At 37.4% G+C, this 23,505-nt stretch overlaps 1 long non-coding RNA gene across 5 annotated transcripts in view; it reads left to right on the top strand.

Annotated features, from left to right (window-relative positions):
* The window catches only part of LOC128148329 (uncharacterized), a 77,101-nt gene that overhangs the window by 40,105 nt on the left and 13,491 nt on the right, over window positions 1–23,505 (top strand). For all 5 annotated transcript variants that reach the window (XR_008237258.1, XR_008237260.1, XR_008237256.1 and 2 more), the window contains exons 2-3: window positions 16,685–16,827; window positions 23,224–23,327. This is a non-coding gene — a long non-coding RNA (uncharacterized LOC128148329). The remainder of the gene's footprint in view (window positions 1–16,684; window positions 16,828–23,223; window positions 23,328–23,505) is intronic.

A 23,505-nucleotide genomic window follows, 5' to 3' on the forward strand; every position in this document is an offset into this window, starting at 1 on the left:
TTTGTTGTACACAGTATAATTTAGTGGGGTGTTAAATGACCTCTAAATGTCTAGTCTAAGCATGCATAAAACAGATTAATGAATTATCCATTAAAAGATCTATCAATGTGTGCTGCAATTCCCACTCCCTTCAAATATGTTGATCCCATTTCTTTCCCTTAATTCCTGTGTTTTCACCTGCAAAACACCTGCCTTTCTACTGCAAATAGCTCAACAGCCCAAATCAAGACCAGGTTTCTACTGCCTCCACTCTCCTAGTAAAGACAGGCTCCTCCAGTTTCTTGCTATGTAGCCTGCCTCTTGCACCCTACCCCTCTACCACATGGTCACTGTTGCTGAGCCATCATTCTTAACGCAGTTGAGCAACTTACTGAGGAGGTTCAGGGAAAGGAAAGGGGTCTGTCTTGCCCTGCTTTGCGTGATATTCCTTATAGTCCTTCCCTAACACATCCTTTTCCTTATCTTCAACACAGTCATATCCATCTCCCTGTCCTCGTAGGCACTGCAGTGCCCTCCCTCAACATGACCTGGGCCTGTCACCTGTGCTGTTGCCTTTGTTAACACTGGTCCCCTCTCCAGTCCCCTGGCTCACCTTCCCTTGCAGAGCAAGAGCTGCTCCTGACAATACCATGTCAAAAGAGATGCAGCAAGCTGAACATGTATTGTACCAGTGCCATGTGAAGGTACTTACTCAGCTGCTGGCTGTGCAGGTCTCATCCGTTTCAGATGGCATTGGAGATGGTGCCTTCAGAGCTGCGCTCCTCATGCAGATAGCTCAGGCAAGTCACTAGTGCCTCACAGAAACAGAGTAAATTAAATCTCTTACAAAAGCTTTAACAAGAGCCTAACTGAATTCAGTGAATGATCACTGAACACCACACCTGGAATCATTTAAATTTTAGCATTACTAGGCGTGTGTTTTATTTTTCCTTTTAAAATAAACCTAGGAATTGGCTAGGTTAATGCATACGACCTTAGCCTAAAGGATAAACAGCCAAGCCAACAAATATAAAGTTCAGGCTTCTGCCTATTCCTGTCTATACAGGCAATCATCTATAGCACCTGTATCCTCTCCGATAGATGTTTTATGACCAACACATTAAAGTGTAGAGAAAGAGAAGCGCTGGTCAAGTACAATGTATTTAAGTGAATTTTCCCCTAGGAATTAAAGCATTTAGTTGCTGATTGTCAGTTCATGACAATCGTGTTTTTCTTTTCAATTGTGGAATTGAAATATTGCATTTGTCTAGTTGTTTGAAATTTAAGTAAGATAAAGCCTAGGCTGAATACAAGGGACTTTCTGTGCTTAGAGTACTTAGGGGGGTAGAGGGAAGGAGAGTGCAAGGAGAGCCGCTTCAGTATCCCTGTCCAGACCAGCTACTCTCACGTGCTCTGGGTGCCAAAAGTCTCCAAGAGGATGCTGCAGCAATGGTGCCCAAGAGGAGTTAAGGCTCATGAAATAGGCTGGTACCCATTACATTGCACCGACTATGGACTTAGCCAGCCTACAGGGATCTTCTGAACAAAGCAAAGGGTCAGAGTAAGTGTCTAGTCTGGCCCCACAGTTATTGAGTTCCCTTTACTGTCCTTTAGTCAGATTAAAAAGAACCTCAAATTCCAGCTGTCAGCCACTTCAGGGTCTATCTAAGCAGCAAAAAAATTAGAAACACTTGCATTTCCATCCCTGTCCCAAGCAAACACACACCATCAAGAGAGGGCAAGAAGGAGACAAGGATATAGCTCTGGTCTCTTTTACATGAAGTAGTCAGACCTGGAATAATGAGGAGGAAACCCACCCCCCATTCCTGCTCCCCTCCCCCCAAGACACAAATATTTTCTTTTTGCATGATTCTCTTACAACAACAGAGCTCCCAATGGACTCCATGCTATGGTTTGGTATACCTAAAAGGAACAAGAAGAAAAATGTGGATTTTGCACTTAACAAAAATCAAAGTGTATCACCTGACAGTCACTGTTCTAGCTGAGATGTGAAATGAATTGTATATGTTCATTACTTCATAATAGAGTGCAAATACGTTCTTTGATATTTCTCATCCAGAGTTCAAAAAGTGACAGTGATGCTATATTGCTGAATTACAATGCTTATCACTCACATCTGCTTCTGTTACATCCATGAGTAACTCCTATATGTATATAGATGTATATTTAACCTCACTAAAGTAAGACAGCAGAACCAGTCCCTCTTCACATCCAAAAGAAATTGCCAAGTGTGATATTTTTTTAATTGGCTTCTGGGGATGTTACCCAATTATCTGCAATTGCAGGTTACATATAATATCTGTATTATTTCACACAGTGCAATATAAAGGAACTGGTAGGAAATGTCATTCAGTAGTTGAGAGGAATGCTGCTGGGCTTAACAGAGGATGATTGAAGGTGACAAATTTGATAATAGCAGAATTTTAAGCACACCACTCCAGTGACCCAAAAGTGAGGAGAACAGAAGAAATTGCACAGGATGATCTTTTAATAAAGTCCATTTTCCCTTGCTCTTCTGTGAATCGCCTCTGATAGCACGGCCGTGGAGGGAGAGAGGCAGTGGGAGGAAGGAGAATTGGGCAATGGAAAGGGAGCTGTGGTTAAGGCAGTGGCTTTGGAGACCATCTGACTGGATTCCTTTTCTGTCCCTGCCTAAGAAAGTCATTTAGGAGATGTCTGTGGCACAGTGCCATTCTGCATTTAGTTTGGTTACTAAAAGCAGCTGCTTTCGCTGTGCTTACTGTGAGCAGAACCGGCCAGCTTCCCCCACAGGCTTTGCATTCTCTGCCTGTGAAATGGGAGGAGTAATATTTCTTTTCCCTCACTCTGCTTAGTGCATGCTATCTTCTGTCTTAGTGTGTTGGTACTAACAGGAGGCCAAGCTCGTGGGTCCCAGTCTTCCTTGGCACCTCTTGGCAGCACTTGGTTTTGCTCCAGAAACAACTGGTATTGGAGTCATCCTGATATAGTTGCCAGAGGCAGTGTACTGTTGTTTTGCTGCTGGAGGTTGACTTCTGCTCACCTATGGAGCCAGTGTGTAGTTGATCTACCAATTAATCTCATACCTGATTGCAGTATTTGTTGTAGCTTTTAGAATCCCTTTAATCACTGTGACCAGATCCTTGTTTATACCGTAACCCTATAAAAGGAGAGAGCATCCAGCCACGGTTTTCTTGCTATCTAGTCATAAGGGATGGAGGCAAAGACTTGTCATGAATAATATATAAAATCCAATTTAAAATTAATTCTGTTGTAATATTTAATTCCAGAAGCATATATGGAAGCAAATATTAATGCATTAGATGCTTTGAAATAATTTAAACTATTTTTATTAAACATATTAAAACAATAAAGTATTAACCTTTAAATTTACAACAGCTATTGTTAAAAAATTAATGATTTATTGCTGAGTGTTACTGTATTATTAAAGTTGCACTCATGCATTCAAAACTGAATCATCTTCACCTACTGCCCCTAGAAATTTCTTTAGCAACACATAGGAGACTACATGGAAAAGAGCTAAATACTTTTGTTATCAATAAGATCAGCTACCCCAATTAGAAGTATCTAATTGAGTGATAAAAAGGCTTGTTCAGATTTTAGTTTGTTTTTTACCTAGTGTTGAACTGATGCAACATCTGAATGTTGTTGCTCTAAATGAACTGTGGAAACTTAAAAAAAAAATTTTACAAAGGACATGTCTAAACATGCCCAATGCAAATATTGTAAATGGAATGCAAATGCTAGTACAGAAAATAGTAGTTGGGCTTTTTTTTCTTGTCTTTCTGGTTTTGAACACCTAATAGGAGGAAAAAATGTCTTCATATGTAGGAAAACCTGCGCAAGAAAAAACAAACATTTTCCCTTTAACACTTTGGAAGATAAGTTTACAATTACGGTTTCAGTTAAAGCTGCAAGGAAAGACCTTTCATCTTTTCAAGCTATGAAGTCCTGTCCTCAGTGTTGGTGCTTATGACTTTTATTTCTTTAAGTACTGAGTGGGGCTTGCAGGAAGGAAACTAAGACAGATGGCAGCAAGCAAGAAGGAACATGACTCTAGGGTTTACCGTTTAAGGCACTCACCTGCAGAGAGGAAAGGAAGGAGGAGAAAACTGTTATATACCGGTCTCTCCTTCAGGGAATATCTGTGCCTTCTACCATAAGTATCACTAGATGAAAACCAGAAATATTTTAAATGTTTAAACTTAAAAATAGAGCTGGGGGAGGGCATGGTCACATGAAGTCTCCCCAGCTAATTTTAATTTTATCTCATTTTAATCTGTCTTAAAGATTAAGATTTATCTGTATAAATACATGCAGCTTCTGTCTGATCAACATTCAAAATATTTCACTGGGATCTTTAAAACTGCACAAATTCATGACAGAATGCAGTCTCCATCCATTTACATGTGCAGTCAAGTTCCAGTTATTTAACTAGTGTCTTAGCAACTGCATCCTTTAGCAGTACACACAGCAAATCAGAGTTCCATTTAATAAAAAGAACTTCTATTAATCATTCCTAAAGTCCATTTAAACAAGCATCATGTATTTCTTAAAAACAAGAGTATGCCATAAATGACAAGATAATTATTGCGCATGTCTAATTCTGGAAAAAGGACAGGACTTACAATACATGTTTTAAGATATAACGATAAAAAGTTAATTGAAATACTTTTATGACACTCCCACAGTTCTTTTCCTTCCTTATTTATTGTAGGCCCACAAACACCAAACCTCATATAAATTAGAGATTAAACATGCCTTTAATAAAACAAATGGCAAGACTGTAGTATGTTTTTATCCGGTATCCTTTAACATAATGAATTTGTGTCTAACAGCATATTTGCTTGTAACGTATTAATATATCACCTAATTGACAGCCACATGGTTTGCAAATTAATTCAGTCTTGTTTCTTGTGGTACCTACTTTACATTATTTAGGGATTGACTATACAGTATGATTATTTTGTCCTTATTTAGGTTTGATGCAGTAGGTTTATTTCATTGTTGGCTGCTTCACAATGACATTTGTGTAACAGTGTTCAGGTTGCAAACTATTTAGTTGTTTTACAGTGCCTTCCCAAACTGTTTTGCACATACTTCAGCCAGTTTTACCTTTCTTTCCTGTTCTAGAGACACTTTGATTAGATGCTGCTTTTGTTCAATGTTAGTGTTCAAGCAGATTCAGTCTTCTTTGTTTTTTCTTTTTTTTTTCCCCCTTCCTTTCTTTCTTGTTTGTTCCAGAAACAAAACCATTAGCATTTTGCACTAGCCCTTTGGTAGGCCGTCTGCTTGTGAGAGCTATACGGAAGTCCTGGATCTGTTCAGGATTAGGGATGGGAAGATGAAGCACTAGAGAATCTGCAGGGTCAAGAGCCTGAAATGATGTACTCCAAGGAGGCATAAAGGGCAGGACTGTGTGAAGACGTGCATGGCGTACTGGGTACTGCCTCATTAAAACTAACAATATAAAAATGTCTTACAGAAAGCACGACCCACCCATCCATGTTTTCATCAGCTGGGTAGAATTTTGTCTTAGGGCACCAGCACACTCCCCCATCCTCACAGATGCAGCTGGCTTGCATGGGGAGCCGTGGCAGTCGAGCTGCTGCCGCCATGCCTGGCACTGTCTGACAGCAAGTGATCCCCGTATGACAGATCTTAACTTGCTTTTCCCTGCTATCCATTCTCATCCATTAACTATTCTTGCAACCTCCCAATTAGACTATGGAAGATAAGAGCATTAATTGGCAAAGTCACATTCCTTAGCATCTGACAATATTGATGTTACCCTTTCTGTTTTCAGGTAGGTCTTTGGCCTTTTCTGCTGTTTATTATTTCTTCCATGTTGAAGATAGGCAGGAATGGATAAGCAATGACTGTACCTTCTGGTTTGAATTTTGGGCCATTCTTTTTGATTTAGAAGCTTTCTTTCAGTACATTAAAACCTTTAGTTTAGAAAACATTTAGTTTAGTTTCCCATTTTGCGGTATTTCCTCATTAAGATATTGCTCAGCTGAAGTAACATGGTTTAACAACTTCTCTAGCAGGATCAAACAGGCAAGCCCTAGCTTTACTGATGATGATTAAGGGTGGGAGTCATGCTGTGAAAGAGTGATTAAGTGCTGTTATTGAGATCTGACAATTTTCCTGTAAGATGGATCTGATAACTCTATAACAAGCATATTTCAGTGAAATGACCCAATTTTAGAAGATTAGTATATTTTCCTAAATTCATTAAGCTTTTATAAAAATCTCATGTCTACAAACCAGTAGGACTTCTCTAAAAGGAATTCTAAAAAGGGAGACTTGGTAATACATACCTGGCAGTCCCAGAGAACTGCAATACAGAGGAGCATCCTATAGGAGTACTACCATTTTATATTCTGGATCTGTGAAGACGTGTAAGATTAGTCGATGCTGAAGGTGGGAGGAAATCAAGATGAAAAAACAAGGATTCTGGGAGGTCAGCATTTGACAACATTCTTCTTAGAAAAGAAAAGTTAATGCCAAACAAAGCCTCAAGTTGGTCTTACTCTTGTAATTAATTAATGTGGCCATTATAACTAATAGTTTTTATGAGCTGGGAGAACTATCTCACTTGTGTAAATTAATTACATGATATTTTGCAGTTCTTATGATGATTGAGGTTAACGATTAGACATCAGCAAGGATACAGGGTATAACAAGAATACAAATGAGAGTCCCGATACAATTGGATAGTGGATAGTCATAGACCTTATGAACGTGTAAGAAAACATAAGTATTTTTAATAGATATGAGGTATATTACATGGTTTTAAATGTTTGTAGTTTGTTATTTTCTGCAGCTGTAAAAATGCTTTGCCTGAAACAAGTCATTTGGAACTCCCCTTTTGTAGCTAACCAAGTGGAAGCTTAGTTTCAGTCTTCTGTAGAGAGAGGATTTGGTTCCTCCTTTATGCCCCTCCCCGCCCTGCCACCCGGCCCCAGGATCCTTTTCACATCTGTAATGGGACTTTTATCAAGAAAACAGGTTTCTATCCCATATAACAAACTTTGGCAGGGCTAGCTGGTGGCCCAAATCTTGAATTCAGCATGTAAGATGCTTCCACTGAGTCCGCATCTTTTCTTGGAGGAGACAAGGAGCAGTTGTTCAGGGAATAAAAGATCCCAGGTTATGTCCTAGGAAGGAGGGAAGGCTTCATGCCCATCCATGGCCTTGCAGAACCCTGAGCTGCTGCTGCTGTAGTGCCTGCATCAGTAGAGAGGGGAAGACAAGAGCAGTGACACAGTTACACCCAGATCTGTGGCTGTCACTCTCAGAAGAGCAGTCAGAAAATTGCCCTCAGTCCCAGCTGGCTACTAAGTGTAGTTATCCTTTGGGGCTGCTAAGTGAAGGCCACCCAAACTCACCTGTACTGATGAGTATCGCAGTCAAATCCCGATCTTTTTATCTTTAAAAAAAAAAAAAAAAAATCCTCAAGTAAATAAAAGATGTATCCTGAGGTTGTTCCAATGGCATTTTCATCTTTTTTTCTGAGTAGTAGAGAAAGTCATGACCTAATTGTTTATTCCAGCAGTGGGCTAAGTTCTGTGCTGGTATAAATGGGTGCAGCCCTATTAGCAGTAGCTCCTATTTAACTCAGTACTACTGGCCTTTAAAAGTTAAAAAGAGCAACCTTGTTTATTGCCTTGGCCTCAGGTTAACAGAGCAACTGTGAAAATGCATAATAGAACCTAATAAATAAAAACCTTCATGTTTGTCCTCTAAGCTAACACAGGTGAATTGATGCTTTCCATCCTTTTCAACCCCCATCTAATTTTTTCTGACCAATATAATTTTTGTTATATTGTCCATAATATTCCGTTGATCCAAAAATGTTCTTTCCAGTGTTTTTTCTATTATTCTCACTCTAGGCAAAGTCATATATTTGAAGATTCATTCTGCAGCAGGACAGTTTGTTTCAGTCTGTCCTTTGAAAGACATTGTAATGCTAGAAAGTTCTGAGTCCTGAACTTTTTTATTTTGCTGCTACAAACAGCAGACAATTCCAGAGATGTCTGTGGTTCTTGGGTACTGGAATTTCATCATTCTAGGTTCTGCCCACTAGTCCACATTTTCAAGTGGCAAAATAACTCCCTGTATGAAACGTAATACTCAGTGTGATCTGAGTTTCTCTTATTCGGGCTTCAAGGAAATCCTTAATATGCTATTTCAGTTTTTCCTGTCATTTGCTTCATTTTGTTGCTGCATGTATGACTCCTCATTAGTCCTTCTCATGTGAATCACGCTCTTTAATATGTGTGTTTGTATCTGTATAAGAAATATTTTTAAGACTTTAAATATGTCTGGAAAACACAGAAGACAGTAGCTCTGGAAACATAATTTGGGGAGATCCAAGAAAGATTTCAAGAACTTAGCTGCTTTTGCATTTTATTTTTCTGAAATTCTTAGTCTTTGGATTAGGAATTTTATGCTGTGTTCAAAATATCTTTGGGGGAAAAACAGTGTGTGTAATAGTGACAGAATCATTGCCAGGTTTAAAAATAACCCCAGCAGCAACAGCAAAATGCTATCCCTTGCAATTTGTCTCCCTGCCCCAACATTCCTTATATATTTTCAGTTATCGTCATTCACAATTAAATAGCTGTAAAATGAATTTTATGGGAACTTAATGTGCTTCTGAATGCACCAAAAAACATGTGGTGTATATCACATACACAGCTTGCTGAACTAAGGAGAGAAATTATCAAGTGAGTTATATGGAAGCTTTTCATAGTCTCCTTATGTGACCTTGTACAAGGCCACAAATGTTTGAGGTCAGAGGGAATATAAATATTCATTTCTACATGACTCATTCTGAATACTGCGCTAGACAAATTTTAAAATAATTCTAGTTAACCAGCACTGAAAACATTTTGGACATTGATCATTAAAGTTCTACATGTTGGTTTGGCAAAACATTTTTTCCCAATGTTTTTCCTACTAGAAAACAAAACAAAAACTTTGATCAGACTGCCCCCTACAGAAAGTACAGCAATGGTTTTTTAATACCTATAGTTTATTGTCAGTGATAAAAGAGAATTCAGAGGCAACATGTCACAACAGTGAGCTCATCTATAGCTTCCAAAAAATAAATGAAAGTTAGACTAATAGTTATTTTTCAAAATATTTTAAGTCCCTATTTATGGAGATGCTTAAATGTGTCTGGATGGATATTCATTTCAGGAAATGTCCTTAAAATGCTGTTATTGGACTGCTTCTAAAGTAAAAACACAGTGTGGAAGCGCAGGCCCTGCTAGTTACACTACTGTGATTCTACATGCTCCTTGTAATTCCCTTTTTCTTGATCATAGTCAGTTCCCCAGACAGGAATTTACTAGCCCACCCACAGCTTTGTTCTCAGCTGGTATCAAGAGATGTAGTTCCACTGAAATGTCACCATGACTCCGTCTCTGACTGGACCTAAATATGTATTCATTAAATGACAAGTATTTTGAAAAACTAAAATGTAAAGTCCTGTGAAGCTCATGTCTTAAGTTTCCCTCCCATGAACAGATTAAAAAAAAAAAAAAAAAGTACTGTCAACGGCTTACATGTCGTGAGCATTTGCTGTCTTTTCACTCTTCCCAATAAGTTTGTGTCTGACAGAGGAACGTTTCTTATGAAACTTCATATAACTAGAAAGGAAGGTTTTAGTTCAGCCTTCACCAAATATGTTTTCAGGAACAAGAGAGGAGGGCATTCAGACATTTCCAGACACTACATAGATTTAGGGTAAAATGCAAATTGGGTTTGGGATGGAAAGAAAAAGACATAAAACAGGCATTACAAGTTCTGATTCCTGATAAAGGCTGTTATTTCTTCCAAGTAGGGGCTTATGTTTTACTTATTTATTCAAATATCAACTCTGATAGAGCCATTAAAAACGTGAAAGTTAGCTCTAAAATCTTCCCCTATCAGATACTGAGTCCTCAGACTACATCAGGGCAAAAGTTTTCCATTTGGTAATGCCGATCAAGGAAGATGTACCGAAGTAGGCCATGTTCCTCATGGTTATGGATGAGCTGGAAAACACTGTTGTCTAAAAATGAATTATTTCAATTTTAATGGACCCTAAGTAGTAATAAAAAATTGTAACTTTTTTGTGAGGAAAATGTCAAAACCGTAACCCTGTTTTCTCCACCTTGCAGTGCTTTCCCCAGAGACTACCTGGCTTTTATGACATCCTATGGGATTCCAAGTCCGGCCAGCTGAGAAAGGGTAGGAAGTTTCTCAGAGATTGCTGCCTTTCCTATTTTCTTTGGCTCTTGAGCTGTATAGTTTTTAAGGCATGCTAGATACTGGCTTCATATAAGATACTTGCCCAAAAAAGATCAGAGAAAACATTTAATATTTTCATTACAAATTTGGCACCCTTGAATATTTTGAGAAACTGAATTGTTCAGTTAAGTTCTTTATTTATTGGGGAAGGAGAAGGCTGTTTCTTTCCCACCAAAAATGAAATACTCCATGGTTAAATCTCAGATTCCACAGTTAGGTGACCTTTTCCCAGACAGACCATAAACCAAATGGATACTGACATTAGTCCCTTTCTGCTTTGTGAGATTACTGTCCTCTGTTTGGTTCTAGAAGGAAACACTCTAGAAGTATAAGTGCTTATTCTTGCTTCAGAATCACATTTAGCACCACTCACTGGAGTAGCATTACAGCTTTTCCAGCTAAGTAAAATGCAATTATCATATTGAGAAAAAAAGAAAAACAATACACTAAACATCCATTGTCTTTCATCACCCATTAGGAAGAGACTTCCTACGAAGTTTTTCACCTGTTGGAAATTCAAACTAAGTAAAATCAGTGTCTTACTTGTTGATGATCATAGTCATTTCCAGATTTTTAAAATGAAGGTGATTGTCATTAGGAAATTTGGTCAAACTGCAGAAAAGCCTGTTTGGATGTTTGCAGCTCTGTTTCTTTAGTCTTGGTTAAGGGCTATTTCTGAGGAGTGCTGAGCACCCTCAGTCCCCGTTCAAAGAAGTTGTAGCTGAGGCTATTTGGCAACTGAAATGAAGACTCCAATGGTTGACACTATTTCTCTCCTACTTGCACTTTGGTTATGAGAATGGGACACCTTAAGGTTTAGGGTGACACTTTTAAGTTTTTGAACTACATTTATGGTCATAAATATTTTTTAGCCTATTAAATCTACAGCTTGCTCCAAAATCTGGTTGAATATGTGATTCTGTTGGATGTAATCTAACAAAACTCCAAAGTTTTTAAAGGTAAAGTCTGGCTGCTTGATTTTTATTTTCTTTGAAACACTGCTTCATTTTCTGAAGTTCACTCTTTTTATTTTCACAAATTTTTCACATTATATTTCTAGGCATGCACCCATTACTCCACTTGTGTTCCTTAGTGGCAGAGAAAAGATTTGTTTTAGAATCAGTATTGTAAGTATGTGGTAAAAAATGGAAGGTTAAATTTTAACATAATGCATAGAAGGTATTATTCTTCCAACAAATGTAAGACGTTACATCAATGGAAACTGAGTCAAATAGCCTCCTTACTGTTGATCTTCTAGCTCTAGCTAAATTTGCTACAGATTTCTTAAACTGTGTTCCCACACTGTGTCCCTATCATAAAGTTTCTGTTCTAACAGTCTTACTGGATGAAGGACATATTTTACAGAAGTGGATTCTTTCCATTTTCAGTTTAAAAGTTATTCTTGGAATCTCATAGAGGGCTGCATTGCTTTAGAAGCTGTTTATGCAAAAGTCTGAATTCTTGCTTTTCTTTGTGGTGAGACTTGTACCTATAATGTGACAACAAAAAAGTAATGCAAACAGTTTGGGGTTTTTTAATGTTTGCAAACATTTTTTTCCTTCATTTCTTCTGGGAAGGTTGCATAAATAAGTAATTTTTTAAACAAGTTATAATTAATTGGCTAAGTTTTGTAATGGGGTGTCTCTGATTTCTTTTTTATTAATTAAACAAGTATGCATATCTTTCAGCTGGGCATTAGAAAATAGTATTGATATATTCAAAACTTGTTGATAATAGCTGGGACAGTAACTGTTTCTGCAGAAAAGATCCTCACAACTTAGCTTATAACATCAACCTTTATACTGTCATCATGAGTCTTAAGAGATGTTACATTAAATAATTGGGGCAATTAACAAATTTCTCAGGATAATTCTTTTATTTTGACATCTTTCGGTGCTAGTTATATCCAAAATAAATTATTCAAGAAGGACTACAGGGAGGCCTCCTTCACTTTTGATTTTCAAGGATACATTTTTTGATACATTTAAGTATTTAGAGATTGAAACACCTAAGTTGTAGGCCTAAGCATTTTTAGATCTCTGACCATGTCTCTGTAATAAGAGATAACATTAAAAAGGAAAGAAATATGTACTGAGTTTAAAATATGTTAAATGTGAACAGAAACTTTTTTCTTTCTGACTGGGGCTATTTTCTGTTGACATCAAAATGACCTTTGCCTCATATGCATATTTCCCTCATTTTCCCTTCTCTGAATACGCAAAAGTTTCAACCCAAAAGACATGTAATTCTGTAATTTAAATTAAATTTAAATAATCTATAAATAGATTTATGTTTATCTTGTAAATTAGAGTTATAATCTTGGCAGCAAAAATTAAGGAGCTAGCTGGTGGAAAGAAAAAACCAACTTCTTCCTTCCCTTGTTTTGCCCTAGCTTCTTCCTTCCTCTGCCAACAATCACAATTCTTTTTCCAAAGGGAACACACAGTTAGTCAAAGCCTGACTTTTCAGCTTTTCTGTTGCATTGAGCAAGCTGAAGCAAATTCAGCAGTGCAACTCCAGGCCCTTGTTTGCTAGACTCCTAAGGAAACTTCTAAAATGTTTTCAATGACATGTGCCAACACACTTCCTTAAATTACATCTTCACTAGTCTAAGTAAAAGAGAAAACATAAAGCAAAAAGTCTTTTTCTTGACATATTCAAACTGAAATACCAAAATACCTAGATTCCTTTTTGCAAAAACTAAGGACGGTGAGGCCCGAATACACAGGATTCATGACACAGATGCAGGTGAACCTATACGTGCATGCCACAGATTAATATGCCTGCAAAGTGTCAGACTTCTGGCCCTTAACTCTGCTTTGAATATAGGATGAGTCTACCTTTATGGTGGGTTACCAAACAGCCAAATGGCCATAAATTCACAGATAATTGAAGCAGGGTGATGCATTACCATGAAACATGGCAGGATTGCCAGACCTGTATAATTTGCAATCAAAGGTGATGTTTCAAATTTTCTTGTTCCTCTTAGATACTGCACAGATATGGGTTTGGTCCTCATGGACATCTCCCACAGGCATAAAGCACCAAAGGGTTTATAGGACTGGGGCCATGGATTGTTTTCTCTAGGATAGTGTGCCACATCATAGAGCTTTGTATTGCATAACTTTTGCTGTTGATTAAAATCAGCCTTATTCCCTATTACCGTAGCTGCTGTTCTCTTTTAACTTTAGACATCATCTTTGAGTCTATGTTACTAACTAAATTAAGTAGAAAAGAAAGGTGAGGAGTGTCTATAGTAATTGTAAAGGTGAATAATTGATTGTAAAGTTATTTTTTCCCCACGTGTGGCTTTTATTTGTTACATTTTATTAATTTCTGCTTTTCGAGTATCTGAACTGCAGGCAATATTCAGTATTCATAAGGCAGCCAAATGATCACTGGTTAAAATACGCACACAAAATTCCTCCTCACTCCCAACAAATTTTTTTTCTCCAAAGATTTTCTTCTACAAAAATATTTCTCTTTCGTTTGAGACACTAAATCTTTTATTCTGCTGCTTTTGGTCACAAGTAGTGTAAGAAGAAAACAATGAAGTTGTAAGTTATGTTAGCTATAGAATTTCTTCCTTTTCTGTTTTTCATACCAACATAAACCTCTGACTGCCAATTTGGATCATAAGGGGAATTGAAGTTGGACTTATACTGGAAGTACAGAATGGCACATCCTAAAAACCTAAGAAAGTGCAAGCATGTATGCCTGTCAGCTGACCATGGTCTTATCCATTCCCTAACCTGAATGAAAAGATCTGGCAATGTTACTTTTCAAGAGATATTTAGAGAAAGACAAAGCAAAGAAGGAAAAAAATACAGTAGAAATGCATGGGATGAGTGGGAGGAAGTAAATGGAAATGCTGATTTTTATATTTTCTAGTTCTCTGACTCTGCACCTAGCACTGGACGACTTGCCAGGAAAATATGATTGCTAGCTCTAATGAGTCAGATATTTGTGAGGAATGCTGATTATATAACCACTCAAAGAGTCTGAAAGAGCACATTTCTTTCAACTGCACAGCAGAGATGGGCTGGTTAAACAATAATAGTAATTCATATAATTTGCTTAAAAAAAGATAACATTTATCCACTAGTGTTTTTTACATTAGCAAAGGAAAGTTTGCAATATCCTACAATCACAGGACACTAAATAAATAGTAAACAACTGTATTCCAGTTTTTACAAGTTGGAAAGCCAAAGCAGAAAAACGTGAATCTGGCCACAATTTGAAGGCAGTTCCAGGGGAGGAAAAAAAAAATAAATCAGAATTGGTACCTTAATATTTGTGTTATGGTAATGCTCAGAAGTTCTATTCCTGAGACAGCACCCCCATTAAGAATACATTAGAAATGTGCGTAACTTCGTATGATGCACAGAATAAGTAAATAGTTCTAAGCACACTTAAATAAACATGTTTGAAAATTTGAGTCTGAGAGGTCAGCTAATGGTAGGAAGCTATTTTTCCTCTCAATCTTGCTTTATTTTATTCTTTACTAACAGGATACTATAACTTATGACATATGGTCCACTTAATTTAGGCAGGCACTTGAAACCTCGTTTGTTCATCTCAGCGTGTGAAGCCAAGTTGTCTATTAATAGGAAGAGCCTTGCCCTGGAAGAATGTGTATGCAGCAGTCAGTCTCTGCATGGGGGAAATGAAGGATATGATACAATAGGGAATAAAATGAATTTCTTATGTATTACAGCCAGAACCACTGTAGTGTAATACCATTCCAAACAAAGTGGAGAAGTGCTGTTAAATCTGTATGTCTAGGAGGTGGTATGTTTAGTGACTTGATGGCTGTGTTATCCAGCATACTGACTTTCCAGAGTCGTCTCCAAGTTGTAATGGACAACCTCTCTCCTTCTACCAGAGCCCAGAGAGGAATAAACCAAGACCACCAGCTAAGACATTATGTAATTGCCATGGATATGAGCACTGAATGCCCTCAGGTATTGTATTGAAATGAAAAGCTTTAGCCAAAAACAAAACAACAAAAAAAAGATGCATGTAAAAAGGATTTTTAGTTAAGTATGTAAGTTTTTTCTTTTATAAAACTAGAAATTTTACAAGGATGTTGCAGTGAAAATGCTGACCTGAAACAATCTTACTAGAAATATGCAACAAAGTGCCCACTTCCCCATGCAACATGCTTCAGTGTAAGTTTCAAAAAAATCGTTAAAAATAATTGTCTTTATGGAAATGTGTTATAGAACTTACTCAGTGATGATTATTATGCAAGAATTAATATATATGTAAATTATCACCAGGATCTGTTGGTTACTGCAATATCCATTCCTCTGCTTTTGAAAAATGCAGTTTTGCCGGCATGGTTCTATACAGCATAGCACTGCAGAGATCATTTTCCTAGCCCATCACTTTGACTGTCAAATATATAACACTCCTTTTCTATCAGATATAAGCAGCTTGTCTTCACTTTCAAAGCCATTCGTAGCTTCACCTCATCCTACCTATCATCTCTCATTCAGGATCAAGAAATCACTTCTTTCACTGATTAGCCCATGATGCCAGCCTCCTCCATCTACTTCTTAGATTTTCAGTCACTCAGTTTCAAGCTTTATCCCATGCCATTCCTTACATTTGGAAAGAGCTTCTTTAGACATCTGCAAAGCTACCTCATTATCTTCCTTCTAATCCCATCTGTGAGGTTCCCCTGCCATTATGCCTTCAAAAGAAGTTTCAGAGTTTGGACTGAATCTGTCTAGTTATAATGAGCTGCTCCCAAACAAGATTTCTGGATCAGATTCAAATGGAGCACTCCCAAAGATATGAAGGTTGGTATTTCCTACTCGGATGCGGCACTGTTGATTCTGTGTGTTTACTTAGTGCCCCGTTTTCAGAGGATGTTGCCTTGCTGTTGTTGGGGACCAATACATTTCTGCTTGAAAACAGAACAGAATGAATTTAAGGGTGATCCGTCTGGATTGCAGGAGCAACTGTGGTAGTCACTGACATACTGACATGTCTGAAACAAGGGAATAGTCTAGAGGGTGTCTTGGCCTTTTCCTTCATATGGCAAGTGATTGATAAAATATAATTTGTATTGGCTAAGTGAAATAGTTGTCCTGCTGCTGGACACAGGCATTAGGAATTGTCCTATACTTCTGAGGAAAGACTGACGGGACTTTTTTAGTTTTGTGACCAATTTTGGGGGAGTTGGGGGCAGGGTGTTGTCTCTGGTTTGTTCAAATTTCCATTGTGGGATGAATGAGTAGTCATGGAAACCATTGTATTGCACTGGGTCATCATCTTAGGTGAGTACATTTTTCTTTGAAGCAATTACATTTGTAGCCTGTAGCCTTGAACATGTTTGCATATTGTGTCATGTTTGTATTCCCACCTCCAGTGGCAATGACTCAGGACCAAGTCATCCCTTTACAAGAATTACCTACAAAGGAAACTGGAAACTCCATGGCATCTCTCTGTCATCTTTCCCTCCAGCTGGTGCCTCTGAACCTCTTCTGAAGGGGCTTGTGCAAAGCAGAGCATGTAAGTACTTCTGCTGGTTTTGATCTAAGCATCTTTAATTTTGGTGAAGATTTTATTTCAGGATGCTGGAGAGAAAGGTGCCTGCCTCCTCCTCTCCCTCATCTGTCCCTCCTGGCACCCAGCCCTAGCCACCAGGGAACTGTCATGAGTCCTGAAGAGGCAGGAGGCTGCAGTTCCCCAAACTCCTCACCTCAGGTTTTCTTGGGCTCCTCTACACAGGGTTTTCATCCCCCAATCCATCAGCACTGCCAACTGATGAAGGGCCAGCAGGCTCCTCAGTTACTCTGAGTGAAGATGCTAACAGAAACATTCAGACCCCTCTGTTACTGCAGGGCACTTTGTTGGTCTCACGTGTTAGTCTGGCTGGCTAAAATCTTCTGAAAAATATTATAAATTTCAAGTGATTAAAATGTGTTACTGAGAAGCAGTGACTAGAACCAATTTGAGAATCTTTTACATAGGGAATAACCATTTTTAAAACACCCTTTTACATTGCCTTTCCGTAATTTATCAGAAGTGGATCTGCACTCTTAGAAAGTCAGGCTGGGATTTCTCCAAGGCTCCAATGGGATGTAGATAGCAAGTGAAGGTTCCATTCAGAACTTTAGTCTAAAAACACCCACAGAGTTGAGCCAATTTCTCAAAATAAAAAGTAAAATCACTCCCAGACTGAGCTTGTTTTGCCAAGTTTCAGGATAAAACTATATTTTTGTAGCCAAGCTAGAAATCTCTGAAAATAAGAGTTTGTGTGGAAATGCTGATACAACCTTAGTTATAGCACTGGTAATGGCTATAGCACTCAATGATTTGATGCTGAAGGCTATTAATCCCAAAGAAAATTTTCTTGGAAGAAGTTGAACTTTGGAGGTCAATGAGATCTCAGAGGAAGCTGGACTGAAAACTGAGAAAAGCTGCTTTTGTCCATGTAAATCAATTGTTATTGTTTTCCTGTCTGAGAAAATTTTAATGCAAAGACTAAGGATTTACAAACAGCAAAAGGGAGAACCTCTAAAGGTCTTGTAAGAAGTGGTGATTCGTAACATTGTTATTTTTTTAGATAATGCTATTTTAAAACCTTGTTCTGAAGCCATGCTGATAGTTTAACTGAAGGAAAAACTATGCAGTTCGCTTATGTGCCCTGGTTTTAAGCTTATGATCAATTTTATGTTGTAGTACAGTAATTGCAAATACTGTTTTGTAAGAATTGACCCTCACATTTCAGCAGAACTTACAACAATTAACAGAGGACATGCAAGAATTTTTAATAATATGGCCTAGAAGATCTAAAGAAGTTTTTTGAACGATATTTTGAGGCAAAAATAAGTCAGGCAGATCCATTTTAAAGGGGAGCAGTAAGAGCATGTGGCCTCACAATGAGGCTGCATGAGGCAGAAGTGCAAGTCTTCCAGTGCAGCATGAGAAGCTCACTTCTTAGCTTCTACCAGGGATATCCAGGACTCTAATGCCATTAAGCCTCTGTGACTTAATTCCTTAGAAAGCCATCACGCTATAGTTTTGCAAATGGTCAAGACTCTGCCATAGGGCCTGACTGGCTTTCTGTCATTAGAACTGATGAATGCTTGAAAACAGCAATAAATCCTCTCCTTTGCTACAGCCGGGTAAATCAGAGCAATTCATTTGGGAGCCTGAAAGTAAAACATAGGCAATGAAGACTAAGTATTTTTTTATATCGTCTACAGGTTTTTGGTTAGGCTTCTGGTTCCTTATCAATCTAAATATCAGGATCCTACTGTGTCCCTTCTCAGTTTAAGAAATGTACGTTTTTGGAAGCAATGACAACAGACAAGCTCATTGGTCAATTAAAATAGCAACGATTAAGGTATTTTGAAATTTGTCTGATTTTATTGAATTCATGCAAGTAAATTACTAGAAATTAAGGCTGGGGGGGGGCTTATAATTACTAATTAATCACAGCCAGCAATTAGTATGTCTCATTTAGTGCATTTTCTTCATTTTGTATTGTTTTCCTGGTTATTCCAGAAAAGTCGAGAATTAAAAAAAAAAAAAAAAAAAGAAAGAAGAAAGGCTGCTAAGTGCAAAAAACATATCATACTTAAATGGAAGCATGGGTGAACTAGTATTTATACAAGACTGTATCGGGCACTATCCAGCTAGTCTAATAGGATGTTCTACACAGCGTCGCTAATGTCACAAGTTCAGAAGCTTGTACCATACACAATAGTGCAGAGGGCAGAGGAAGCACAACCCCCAGTAGATCTGTTCCTTCTCTCCTTCAGGAAATGTGGATAGGACAATAGTTAAGTAGAGTGAACTGGGAATGTTGAGCATGAGGAGGAAGATGTTGTATCACAACCAAAATATTAATCCTGAAAGTGATCGTTTGATAAATATTTTGGAGATGACTCAGTAATCCATGAAGAAAGATGGGCAATTATGCTCCTGTAGACATTTTCTCTGAGCTGCTACAAGTGCTACTTGTACAAAGTGGTCAGTAGTACCATTTGTCCTAGCGTCACTAGTACAAAGTCAAAGCTTGACTTTCTGATGTTATTGCTTTTTTAAGAAGTACAGCATAATGTAAAGAAATGTTTATGTGAATTCAAAGGGAAAGTTATTTTTGCAGGACTGTTATAGGTACAAATAATATCAGGGCACCACAAATTATGCAGTTCCACTGTTCACATAGAATTATATCATTTGAATAGTCAAATGAAGCCTTTAGGTTACTTTGACTCAAATTTTTAGGATATGCTTTTGTTATTGGAAATTCTGAGGTTTCAGACCTTTTCCTCAGTGAAAGAAAACAGATTTCAGTGTGTCAGAATTCCCTTCTGAATGGAAACACAGCTTTCCAACCAGTTCCCCTCTTGGACAAAATTCCTGCTCTCCTAATCGTATGAGTGGCACAGTGGAAGTAGAGCAACAAGAAACTTAGCAAACCAGTATTTCCCTAGGAGGATTCTGAGCCACCACAGACAGATATATACTTTTACATTCCACTAAAGCCAGTAAACAAAACTGTCAGGATGGCTCGTCTCCTAACAGTCTTCCAACCAGAGAAAATTTTTCAGTCATCAAAATCATCAAAGCAGTGCAAGCTTTCCACGTGGTGGTACAGTAGGTATGGCAGTGCAAAGATGTGCTTTATACCTTGAACTTCTTCAAGCATCTGCGACCAAATCTTTCCTTCAATAAAATGGGGATAATAACGTCTGCCTCTCTTAAAAGGTCTATATTATTGTGCCCTGTTGCTGCACACAGTATTTTGGGAAATACTACATTACCTACAGAGCTGTACTGCTGATCCCACAGATTTGCTTCCTTCAGTTTCTGAAATCTAAAACCTCAGTTAATCAGGTTGCAGTGATGCAGAGAGCATAAGGACCAGACACATCGATTACCATAAAATGCACATATCTATTCTTGATGTATGTTTGACACACAAGTTTGGAACTATATTTTTTATTAACTTGTAGTGGAGGAAACAGCAGAAGAAAGAAAATCAGAATGCTTAATCATTTGTAGTAAATTTAAATAACTGATTATATATACACAAGTTATGACCAAAATGGTACGCAACTGCTAACATCTGTCTCAACATTGATTCTTGTATATATTTAAATACATCAGTTGAGATTAGGTTTCTTTCACCACTACTTTTCCTAACATACCTGACAAGGCATAGTAATTAAAAATTTGGAATAAGAAGGTAGGAATTTGTTTCTTTATAATTAAATGAACAAGTAGCACAAAGAACAGTTATGTATAAGCAATTTACATTGGGACAGTATTTTGTAGCATCTCCTGTACTTTCAATTCCTGTAAAGGAAATGAAGGTATGTTCAAATTGTATGTTCATTGCTATACAGCTTTCCGAAACTCTCTTTTCTATTGCTAACTCTATTGTATACACGGGGATAGTGTGACTTTAGTGTTTGGATGCCATAGTGTGTTCAGTGTCTGAGACTGGCTTCTGTACTAATCCAAGCCAAGGAACCATTTCATAGCCTTTTTTTCTTTTTTTTCCCCCTACAAAAATGTTCATTTTGTGCCATTCCTGTTTTTCAGTACATTTCACCACTGAGTACACATCTTTCAGCCCTCTATGATGGCAATGCTCAGGCAACTCAGGGACAAACAGAAAACAAAACCAGAAATAAGAACTTTAAAACATGGCTGGAGAAACCCAGAGATGTATGTATCTAAGAGCCAGAGAAAGAAATGTGAGATATGCAAATGAAAAAAACTTTAAGTTGTTCCTCTGAAACCATTTGACTTGTACTATGTGACTTGTTATTGTTTTCTACAAAACATTCCTTTAAAAGAATTTTAGAAAAATCATTGATGCTTGGTAGGATGGTTCACAATAGTCATATGACTAAAGACTGCATACAGAAGAAGCAGGAAGCACCTAACCCTGTAAAGACTGATGTAATTTACTTGTCCAAATTAGTGTTTGAATAGTCATGTCATGAAGAGCTTAAGATTTCTGAGACTACATTTAATCTTTTATTCATGAGGAGTGTTTTGGGTCAGCTGATTTTGCTTTTATTTAAATAGGAGAAAAATTCTGGAAAGATTAAAAAAATTAGAATTAAAATTAAAATTATAAACCCTTGTTTTACAGCACCAATAGAAGAGATTGTCAGAAGCCTTCTCTACAGAAAAATGGACTTCTGTCTCATAGCTGTTAAATAAGAGAAAAATACTTTTATCAATCCTATCAAATTTTCAACACTGAAATAATGCCTAACACTTTTTTCCATTGATAATTTTTTAAATCAAAAGATGTGCAGTTTTGGCATTTTCTGTTTGCAATCAAATTCTCTGTGGCTAGTGTCTATTATGACCTTTGTGCTAGAGAAGAGATGCCAAAAATCATTAAAACTGATATTGCAACATAAGAGAATACAACAGTTTAATATGAAGCCATTTGAATATCTTTATTGTGATTTTTTTCTCCTCAGAGTAAAGCAATAGCATAATACCCAGCTGCATGATAATATTGGCGAGCAAGGCCATGAATTTCAACTGCAAACCCTAAACACTGAATGTTCTGTGCTTGTTAAAGAAATCCCCTTTTGTATGATATGTAATACCCTTTTGTGCTGGAGTGGTTTGCATAATAATAGTTTTCTTTAGTTATTCACTGTCATGTGATGGAGCTGCAAAGTGAGCTAGGCAGTAACAGCATAAAAGACAATTTTCCATTTTTCTCTTAATTTTTCAGAGATTGTCTTGTCTTTTAAATGTAAATACTTTTAACTATCTTCAGAAAATATATCCAGTTATTAACATTTCAGACCTAATTGTTACTTTTCTTAGTATCTACCTTCCTGTTTGAGCTTTTCTTTTTCAGAAGAAACAGCAACATTATTTCCTGTGCACTCATGAAGAACCTCAAGCATCTTAAAATAATTGGACATATGATCATCTGATGTGAATCAGTGTAACTGTATTCAGAGACATTGATACCTTGCTCAAGACTTTAACAGTAGAACTACTTGATCCAAGAAGCCAAGCAAAATTTATGTTATTAACTGTGTAGCTTACATTAGAGTTGTGCATATGTTACACTACACCACTGAGATAAAAGGTAGTGACTGAAGAGCAGCCTTAAAAATTAGACATCTAGGACACATCTGAGACCAAGAATAAAATACAATTTTAAGAATTTTCTGATGAGTTTTCCCATGTAAAAAGTTTTTGAGATTCCTCTTGGGCTCTTCAATGTGTTCTAGTCTGGGTAGTAAGTAAGGAATATTTCCCAAAGGAGATATAATTACACTGAAATGGAGCTCAATCTTATTCACAGTGAAAGCTATAGAGGAGGACTAAAGCCAGGGGAAGTTCCTCACTAATGTACAATAAACTAGCCATTATTCTAACTGATGCTATCAAAGGATTTTTCCTTTTAAATCAGTGGAATTATGCCAAGTACTCTAGTTGTGACTTTGGCCATAAAATTACATGTGGTTTTCAACCTCTGGCCTGCAGCCACTGCAAAGGGACCATTCCCAAGCAATCCCTGAGAAGTAACAAAGGAAAGCAAGGCTTAAATTAGCTTAAATTCAGAATGCAGAGAGGGTTCATAATCTTATTGGAAAACATTTAGAGGCTTGAAAATTGAAAAAGGTCAAAACCAACAGGGCTAGATTATTTCAGAAAAGCTCACAATGTGGATTAACATATAACAATACATTATCAGATTTTAGCACTGCAGAGAATACCCAGGCAGAAAAGAAATGCTCCAGAGCCCAACAGTCAGTCCTTTTACAGCTCCATGTGTCAAAATAAGAGACCATTATACATAGCCATCCTGCAAAACTTAGATGAATAAATCAACTTATCCCTTACCAAGCAACCATATATTACTGTTTTCTAAAATATCTAAAATCTGTCTTTGCTAAATAGGGCAACAAGAAATTTTCACAGCTCCAATCAGTGAACATACTATCAATTAATACCAGAGACAGAAATACTATCACTGAAACCATGGAGGAAGCCCTGGAATCTAGGTAAGAGAGTATTATAATGATTATATGCTCTGTAAATCTTTTAATCCGGAATCTCACAATTGAGCCATGGGGTTCTATCATATGAGAAATATTAGTTGCCTTATATCAGTTGGATACCAGATACTATTAATGCACTGCAGGCTAAGCAACATGTTACGCTTTCTGTTAGTGGTAGTGA

Source organism: Harpia harpyja, chromosome 11, assembly GCF_026419915.1.
Source record: "Harpia harpyja isolate bHarHar1 chromosome 11, bHarHar1 primary haplotype, whole genome shotgun sequence".
In the NCBI taxonomy this organism is placed as follows: Eukaryota; Metazoa; Chordata; class Aves; order Accipitriformes; family Accipitridae; genus Harpia; species Harpia harpyja.